The sequence below is a fragment of the Passer domesticus genome, chromosome 2, assembly GCF_036417665.1.
Source record: "Passer domesticus isolate bPasDom1 chromosome 2, bPasDom1.hap1, whole genome shotgun sequence".
Taxonomy (NCBI): Eukaryota; Metazoa; Chordata; class Aves; order Passeriformes; family Passeridae; genus Passer; species Passer domesticus.
This window is the reverse complement of record NC_087475.1, coordinates 114127029-114136952: the sequence shown is the minus strand read 5'-3', so window position 1 is coordinate 114136952 and position 9924 is coordinate 114127029. Positions and strand designations below refer to the sequence as shown.

General features: G+C 37.7%; 1 long non-coding RNA gene across 1 annotated transcript; it reads right to left on the bottom strand.

Moving 5' to 3' along the window:
- Window positions 1–2246: 2246 nt before the first annotated feature.
- LOC135295610 (uncharacterized) lies at window positions 2247–5471 on the bottom strand. Its single transcript, XR_010357735.1, has 3 exons — window positions 4960–5471; window positions 3097–3253; window positions 2247–2799 (listed from the first exon to the last, which is right to left on the bottom strand). It is a non-coding gene; the product is annotated as an uncharacterized LOC135295610 (long non-coding RNA).
- Between the last annotated feature and the right edge of the window lie 4453 nt (window positions 5472–9924).

Below are 9924 nucleotides of genomic sequence, written 5' to 3'. Positions count from 1 at the left end.
TGAGAATTTGAAAAAGACTTTAACTGAAAAGGATTCCTATACAAACTGGTCTTGGAAAAAGATAATCCTGAAACACTGAAGATCTTTGCTAGAGGAGAGATCCTGAAAGCAAGGGAAGGTCCTAGAAATCAGGGGGCTGTAAGAAGATCAAAAAAGAGAGATGCTTGGGGACCTTGAGAGGAAAGAGCTGAGATGGGTATGGATGAGCAACTGCACAGATTTCTAGAGTTTCCAGTTTTCTGGAGACCTTCCTGGGCCAGGAGGGACCTCCCACAGTGAAGGGGTGGTGAGACCTAAGAAGCACAAGAGCTGCAGGGGAGGGTGTGACTGAATCATGCAGGGTAAAAAAACCCTCATTGCCCTTCTCTTAAATGAGCTCCAGCATCCAGGTTCACTCTGGTCTGTCATTTACTCCGTCTCACCTGTGACACTTGGCACTGTCTCCTCCCCATTCTCTTCTCCCACTTCTGCCCTGGCTTTCCCTATCTTCCTAGTACCTGTGGTGACTTTTTAATCTTTCTTTTTTCCCCACTGGGAACAGTAGCAGCTGTGGTAGAAACCAGTTCAGGCCTGCTGTCATCTGTTTGGCCCTGGCACAGAGCAGTTCCTAGGACAGGTATCCCTTTCCTCTTTCTCTGGTCCTCTTTAAAGACTTTATATTCTTTTTTGTAATCATGTCCTGGCCATTTGCCTGCATCATTATCAGCTGCTATGTGACCATGCCAAATAGCTTTACCATGAAGGGAGTGAAGCATGCAAAGGTAATTTTAAATATAATGTTTAAAAAAATTGTCTAGTTATTCTTTTTTACCCTGAAGTGAAAAAAAAAAAAATAACCCAGAGCTTTTGTTCCCAAGTGAAGGCCACACAGACAAAAACTACAAAAGCATTTTTAGCAAATAACAAGCCCCAATATTTTAACATATCATTCATCTGAGCAATTTTTTGAGCAAATCAGAGTTAGTTTTGCTTTGATGGTGTCCTGGTACACATGTTTTAACAATATCTACGTTATCCATTCTGTGCAAACAGTTTAACTGGCTATAAGTCTGGGCTTTCAGTGACCCAGAAGTGACCTTTCTTACTAATGCATGCACTAAAAGCAAGCATGAAAGGTACACACAGAGACAAATAGTTTAAAAATTCAAATTATTCTACTAAACTTTTTTTTTTACATTCTATATGCACGGAAGGCCAAATCAACAGCTATGACCTTGTGAGTCTCTAAACATTTCTTCTATTTTTTCATAGTACAATTAGATAAAACCAGTACTTACATTCCATAGCACTTCACATTGACGATAGCATAAAGCATATTAGCAAAAACATATAAATTTAGTACCTTTGTTTTTCTATTTTTATATAAACTCAACACTGTAATAATTCCAGGCTGACTTTTTGCAGAAATTTCAGGGTTTTTCACCATGGAGCCAGAAGGCTGCAACAGGAACCAAAACGAGAGAGTGCAAACTTTTGGCTGTACTATTTATACAGGTATGTGCCAACCCTATTTCCTCATCCAGCTTTAACACCTGAGACATTCATAATAGGGAGAAGAAGAGTGTGGATACATCTGCATTGCAGACTACAAAGCCTGATGAGGCAGAGTAACCTCTGGTTACTCTCACCTCCAGATGTTTTGTTTCTGCTGCTTGAGCTTCCTAGGCTGGAACAGTTCAGGTACAGTTGCTACTGTGCAGTCTGCATGATACTCACAGCCATATTTTGGTGTTTTCACTTTACCATTGCGCCTAGGAAAAAATGAAGCTCATTGTTTTTGGCTCAACCCTAACAGAAAGTAAAAATAAAGAGGAAAAGCTGTTCTCACTTCTTACAGTCCTGTTTTTAAAGCCATTTAGAAATGCCTTAGCCCAGATTAAGGTGCAAGTGAGACCATGTGCCAAAGTAAATAGTATGGACTTTATTTGATAGTAAATATGAGAAAGAGGAAGGGGGGGGGGGGGGCAGGGGAGAGAAAAAAAGTAAGGGAAAAAATAGAAAAAAAGGTGGTGGGACAGCAGAAATTAGACAGATTAAAGAAAGTACCACCACTCCATGGATCCTGATGGTGTCCTGTTGATCCTTTCCAGCTGGTCTTCTTGGTGATGACGGTTCTTTTTTTCCAGAAAACATAAAATCCAATGGATAATTTATGCTCAGGCCAGGTGAGAATGCCCAGGTACCCCCCCCCGCACCCCACCCCACCACTCGGAGGGCACAGTTCGGCACAGACTCTGGATCTGCTGCATCTCTTTGTATCACATGCAATGCTGTGGTGAAAGGGCTCGGAAATAAGTCTGGGGAGCATTTTGGTGATTTTTGATGGATTATGATTCCCTCAGCTGCTTCCCATATGAATCTCCCATGGATGTGGCCTCTGGGGTTGGGGGTTTCACAGCTGGGCTCATTTGTGTAAGGGAGGATGGGTGTTCACCCCATCAGAGGTTACACCACACATCTGAAACCTCCTTCTCAGCCCTTGGTTGTGGGGAGTCTGTGCAAACCTGGCCTCCGTGGGCTGTGGTCTCCCCCACCCCAAAAACAGCCAGGGATGGTTCTCAGTGGAACTGGTTTTGGCTTTCTTGCAGATGCCTTCTTCTCCCTCAGCCTCAGTGACTGAACGGTGGTGTCCCCTTATTTATCTGTGTGGCTCAACTCACAGTCCAAGGTTCCAGTCAGGAATTTTCAAAGAGGGGTGGGCTTCTGTGGTTGTAGCTTCTTTATACAGATCTTCCTACAATGGGCAAAACTCCTTCACAACAATTTTTAAAGCATGAACCATTTCAGTCTCTGACATCACTGGAAAAGTGAAACATGAAAACCCACTGTGTTTTGAGTCCCAAAAGACTGGTCATTCCAAAAATACCTGTTATTTCAGATAGCCTCATAGCCTGTCCATAATAAACTGTAGATCATGTAATAAATACCCCTAGGAACCTGAGAGCATGACCCAAACCACACTGTTTCACTAGCTGTATAAAGCAATGACCACAACGATAATTTTATCATTTTATGTCATGAGACACAGAGACTCTGGCATCAGATAATTTAATTTAAAGTAGATAATTCAGTATACAACAATTTAAAGTGAAGTACCATCATACTCATCAAGCTCATTTTGTCCAGAAAAGTACTGCCCATTATTTGGAGAGATCGATGTCAGAAGGTGACTTTGACCCTCAAGCTGCCTGTAGTGTTGATATCCACACTGACTGTAATCAATTATCGGTACTTTGTAGCATCCAACAGCAGTCTAGGCACAAGGGGAGAGTAAAAGAAAAAAGTATTGAAATATTTTATTGTAACTCATCCTTTAATAACATAAATGAGGGTTCTATGCCCACACAACTTCTGAAATGAAGAGCTATTAGATGACTAGCCAATATCTGAATGATTTTTGTGATTCTTATAAATCTGAAGAAAAAGCTACAGATGTGAAACTGTCATACTTTCAAAATGGCATCTAGGCAGAAGCTGGATATTACCAAGAAAAAAAGGATATATTGGCAGGATGTTGTTAAAAATTTGAAAAAATTCACTCCTTCAGAGTAACTTTGAAAGATAAATATACAAACTTATTAAAATAATTGTTTTTTACTCTTTCACTAAAGACTGTAAAAACCTTATAAAATTTACTAAAAAAAAAAAGGATGGTTAAAACTCCAAATGTACTTATCAAAACTGTGAGATAAGCATTAAGATGTGTGTTTGGATTATACATAGAATTAGGCATGAGAAACAAAATGATAGCATATGTACACACCAGAATTTCAAAGAAAAGCTCATTAATGTTTAGTTGATTTTTAGAAGACTTGCTGAAACCAAATATGTCAGATTAATACATATTTTTGAGTGCCTAATGGTAACATGAAATATGCAGCTAATGAAAAAAATGAGCACTTGGGAAGAAAGTAGCAACACAAACAGATTGTGAGGCTGCTGAAGACTGTAACATCAAGAGAGATGTATGCCAAGGTTGCATACTTTATCTCTGTAACTGTTCAGCACAGGCACAGAAAGTATAACAATCTGCAGAAGAATAAAAAATATTGTAAATGAGACATTTGAATGAAGGAAGTGAGTATTAACAGCACAGTGGGTACTGGTGACCATGTTTGAATATCATTGACTAGAGCAGAATTCAGAAATTCTCTGTGAATAGCATCTCAAAGAGAGTGAAAAACGTTAAGAAAACCAAATTTAAAAAATGCCAACTGAATAAAATCAGCAAGAGAAATTCCCAGATCTTGCTGGACTGACTGAATAGATCTATTAATAATACAAAGGTAAAAACATAAGGAAGATAACTTGACAAATCTCAAAATACTCCACAGATGAGTAAAATGATTTCCACATCTGTTTAGGATTACCATTGACCTTCCTCTATGCTTCTGATGATGTCTGTGAAATAAAAACATTTGAAGATTCTTCTAAAAGGTGTGTTTTCGAGGTACTGATGCTAAAAATTGTACTTCTTTAAGATGTGACTGCTCTCATAACTTCTTCCCTCTATCCTACTAACATTCCTTAACAGAATGCTCTCTTAGAACACATATGTTAACCGAGATTTCTATGTCTTCAAAATATTGCACTAATAATAGAAACTTGTCTTCTCTTGGGGGTTGGGTTTCTTTCTTTTTTACTTACAGAATTTCTTCCCAGAAGTTACTAGAAAACTTACTACTGGCTACTTATGGGTACTTAAGAAAAACAAAAGAGGTGACCAAGGTGGTGTTACAGATGGATAATGAGATGATTGGCTCTCACAATTAAGGGATAACTATTGTGTGAATATTAAGAAAAGATTTAGTGATGTACTGAAAAGATTTAGTTATGTTACTGTAGTTTAGATGTCCTCTGTTCTCCCCATAGTTCCCTTTCCCCCTCTGTATTGTTGCCATCAGGCAGCCTGGGCTGTCCAGGACAGGTAGAGAGAAGGTGTGCACGTGTGTCCCTTACCTGGGGCAGTGGGGAATGGAAAAGCTTGTGGCTTAGGGGGTGAGGCATGCCAACACCTGATCTACAATAAAGTTGTCAAGGGATAACAAACCGCTTGATATAACATAAGCTATCCAGTGCAATATAAAACTATTCTGTGCAAATTCCCAATCACCCAGTGCAAAACAACAACTAAATAAACTAGTGCAACATGATACCTCCCCCTTTTCTGTCAAAAAAAAAAACGATTAAAGGATGTCCCACGGTTCCAGCCACAGATCCGGAGTTTCATCCACCAGCCCGGGATCTTTGCTCATTTCTGCCATTCCATGTTGGTGTTTCCTTGGTGATAGGGGCACGGGGACCAGCTGCAACAGGGTTTGTGGATCAAGGCCTCTCCTCCAGCACCGGGATCACTGTCCCAGGGTTTGTGGATCAAAGCCTCTCCTCCAGCACCGGGACCGGCTGCCCCAGGGTTTGTGGATCAAGGCCTCTCCTCCAGCACCGGGACCGGCTGCCCCAGGGTTTGTGGATCAAGGCCTCTCCTCCAGCCCTTCCCACCCGGGCCCGGCCGCCATTGCCCCGCGCTGCCCGCGCCACAGCGCCCCCTGCAGGCGCGGAGGGATCACCGCCCCTGCCCCGCCCACCGGGAACAGCAGCGCCCCTGGGGGCCGTGAGCGGAACTGCACGGCAGGGGAACGCGCCGCGGCCGCGACCGGGTTTGGGTTTGTTACTAATGCCACAGTTGTGGTTGTTTGTTTGTTTTATTATACATACTAGTAAAGAACTGTTATTTCTGTTCCCATATTTTTGCTTGAGAGCCCCTTAATTTCAAAATTATAATAATTTGAAGGGAAGGGGTTTATGTTTTCCATTCCAAGGGAGGTTCCTGCCTTCCCAAGCAGACACCTGTCTTTCAAACCTAGACAGCTCCATACAGACACTGATTCAAAAAGTTCTTACTTTGCTTCAGGGAGGGGGAGTTGTTTTGTTGTTTTTTTTTTTTTTTTTTTTTTAAATTGTTTTGCTTTTTTGTTTATTTGTTTATATATTATAATAAATACTAGTTTTCTCATCAAAACTCTTCAGAGGACAGTGTTCGACCTGCCTCCACAATCCTAAAAATGTTATTCAATGCTCTCCTTCTTTCCATTTGGTATTTGCCCTACTTATTAATACTACATAGTAAGAAAAAAAGACTCTTTGAAAATCCTTATATTCACCAATAACTTTTCTTATTAGTCTGTCTAGCTGCATTCATCAGAAGGAAATTCATGTCTAAATGATCAGGATTCTCTTCAAATTGAAGTTGAGACTAAAATCTTTAGATAATCTAAATGTCATAAATACAGATTCATACAGTATGAAAGGCTGCAGTAGCTACATAGACTTTTACTTACTTGTCCTTCAGGTTTCCATACAAATTCAGTTATAACATCCTGATTGTAGCCATCCTTATTGTAATTTGCCATAACTACTCTGAATAGCAGCAGAAGTCAATTAGTTGAATTTATCAACTTGGTGAGCTTAGAAGCCGCAATTTTCCCTTTTTTTTGCTTTTCTGTCCCAATCAAGCTTTAAGTTTGATGTTTACAGGAGCAGATTTTTATCAGTCTGTTTGCCTGAAACTGTAAGAGCTGTGAAAATGGTGCTTCTCCACTTGCTAAAGCCAGGTGAAAAATAAGTCTTACAACAGTGACAACTTTTATTAATGATTCACATAAATATCTGCATCATTAAATCAAAAAGTACATCTGGCTTCATCTTACTGAAAAAATAGGAGGAAAATGGCTAGTAAGGTTATTTTAGATACAGTACATTGAAACAAAAAATATCCATTTGTAAATTCAGATAAAAATCAGTGCTTCAATATTAAACAATTTTCATCTGAACATCTGTTATTGAACACAATTATTGCCTTATTATGCAGTATGTTCAGTTTATACAATTAATAGATTGACTGCATGCAGAATGAATCAGGAAATGAAATTTGAGTGTGGGAGGAAAAAAACTTACACCAAATAAAATCATGTATTCAGATACTTCTTTGCAAACCCATAGATATCTGGGGTGGATGTTTTTTTCTGTTTCATTGGTTGGTTTGGGCTCTTTTTTATTATTTGTAGTTTAATAAATGAGATATTTAAAATAATCTTGCCAAAAAGATGTGGAAAAAAACAAGGAGGAATTTTGTAAAATGTATTGTCAAAACTGGTCCATGGTATAATACTCTCTTGTTCAGTTTCTAAAGGAGTAATTTGTGAGGGTCTGGTTACCTTGTCTTTCAACATAGTGCATATTTTAAGAAAATACTTTGTATTCTGAAAGTAAACCCAAAAATTAGAAAGGAACAGCTCAGTGCTCTATATAAAAGAAGTCAATATATATATTTTTAATATGGCTTAATTTAACACCTTAAAAAGGAGGATAAAGCACTAAAAACTTCAAAATGTGATATTTGTATGTAAACAGTCTACTTCTATTCAAATACATTGGTCCAGCTGATGCCTCCTTGATTTAAATATGGACAAAACTTATGTAATTAAACCATTATTCTGTTAATAATAATTAAACCATTATTTTCTGTTCTGTTTCTAAATCTGTGTATGTCCTACATTTATAGTTACATGTCAGTTCCCAAGGTCTGCTAATGCAATAAACAAAATATTCTTAATGAGTATAAGGAAAAAGAAATAGCAAAACACCCCTACCCACAACACCTCACTTCCATAATTTAGTTCAAAAAGCTCTGTAAGCCTTGTACTAATCTTGAATCTATTTTTTCAGATGTAGAGTTATCAAGCATGAATTTTCTAAGTGATCAGTACTGTATTATGTTCTGAAAATTAATCTTTCTGCAGATTAATATACAGTTTCTGACTAAGAAGGTGCCTTTAATTTAGTTAAGATCCCAAATTCGGAGCACAAAACACAAAGCTTGTACTGAATCTGCACTCGCTATGGGACTGAACTAAAATTCATGATAAAATGAAAGTAATTTTACAGGCAGTGAGTCATTAAGTTATTTTAATTTTCACCCTCTAGTGTAGTAGAAAAACATCTGAAGCAGATGGATTTTGCAGGTAGTGAAACATTTTAAAAGAACAAGGGAATTTAGGCATAAATGCTTTTGAGGGAGAAAAATGAGAAAATTGTAAAATTACTTGGAAGACCAGAGAGAGAAAAGAAATGAAGCAAACAAATTGCCAGATTTCAAAGCCTGGAAACAGTGTATCAATGAAGAAACACTATGAATTTTTAAGATGTAGTACCAGCCAAGAAAGGCAAGTGTTTTGGGAAGATGTCTCTCATGAGAATTAGTTTTGGTTTTTTGTATTCCTCATTGAAAGAATGTTGAGTTGGCATTTGGATGCTTTTTGCGAATTTCTGCAAGTAAATATGTTATGTGTATCAAAAGTTGACAAAATCTTTTCAGTCTTTCTAATGAACACATTTCTCTTGTGGGTTTTTTTTTATGGAATTAAACTGAAATATTTTATTCCCTGCCGCACCTTTATGTGTTTTGAATAATGCAGTAAATTCTCACACATTCTGCAGTGCCCCAAAGCAAGGTTAAATACACAATCCTTCAGTTATGTTTTATAGCAAATTGAAAGGGAGATGTCAGATGAATGAAGCTCCATGAACATGCAAAGGGAAACCTCCTGGTGATACTTTTTTTAGTCTCTCTGTTTTAAGGTCCAGATGACTTTGGAGTTTTGGCTATTTTTGTATTTGTTAGGCATTTCCTTCTCTTCCTGATTTTACCCTGCTACTGCTGTATAGTTATGCTGCAGTGTCAAATCTGCATGTCAAACTATTGTATAATATGGATGCCTCTTCCTTTCTGTAAGGCAAAACCCCTTTGTTATCAAAAGGATCTATTCCAAATTATATGAGGAAACATGATGACTTTTGTCATAATTTTCTTCCTTTTACAGAAAAAAAAAGTGCAATAATTTGTCTTCTTGCACGACATTTTTCTCAAAACTCTCTACAACTTTGGGATAGATGTCATCTTGCAAAGAGGATGAAATAAAGAAGGAATTGAGAACTTTAGAAATATTCAATATAATTGGTCCTATTTCCTATCTGATTTGATATTGCCTCTTGAGATTCGGATAAACATACCCCTTGTGATTCATTCCCACTGAGACAATTTAAGAGAAAAAAAAGGCGTTGTCAGATAAGGATATCAATGCAGAGTTTAATTAAGCCATAAATTATAGCTACAGTTTGTGATTTTAACCTTAGTCTCCTTTTTCCCTCAGACTTCAAATATATTGTATCTCATTTTTTAATGACGCAATGATGACATTTGATTGATTTTTTCATTGTGACTTATTGAGTATATAAAAAGGGAATTAGCAGCTGTATCCAGGGTCAGTTCCATTTTGGAAGGACACATTTGTCAGAGTACATCTTCGCTGCTTGACAGTGTGTGGGATGGACTATTAGCACAATGAAAAATAAGGTGTATTTCAGTCTAACCTCCAGGTCTTTGTTAAAAGGAGAGAAAAGAAAACATCACTTGAGCAATAGAAAAGTAGAGAAGAAAGTGTGAAAGATGAACTGTAGGCATTTCAGAAGCAGATGGGAAATTATTTTAGCTCTTTCCTGAAATCACTGGGAAGTTACAGAAGACAAGGATGTTTGGATGGATGGAACATTAAATGTGTCAATGCTTATGATTTTGTTTACCTTGGTTTCATGTGTTTTTTTTATTTGTTATGTTCTTTTGTTTGTTTCTTTGGATTTGGGGCTTCCTGGTTTAGTTTTTTTTGGGACATTTCTTTTTTTGTTGTTGGTGGTGGATTTTTTTTAGCTTGATTTTCTTTTTTTTTTTTTTTAATGAGTTTGACCATTTTTAACTATCTGGAAAACAGCTGAATCATTCCATCTGCATTTTAGAGTAGGTTCAGTATGGAAGTCAGCAGAACAGTAATAATCAGGAGGCAATGGACTCAGGAAACAGACAGCATTGTG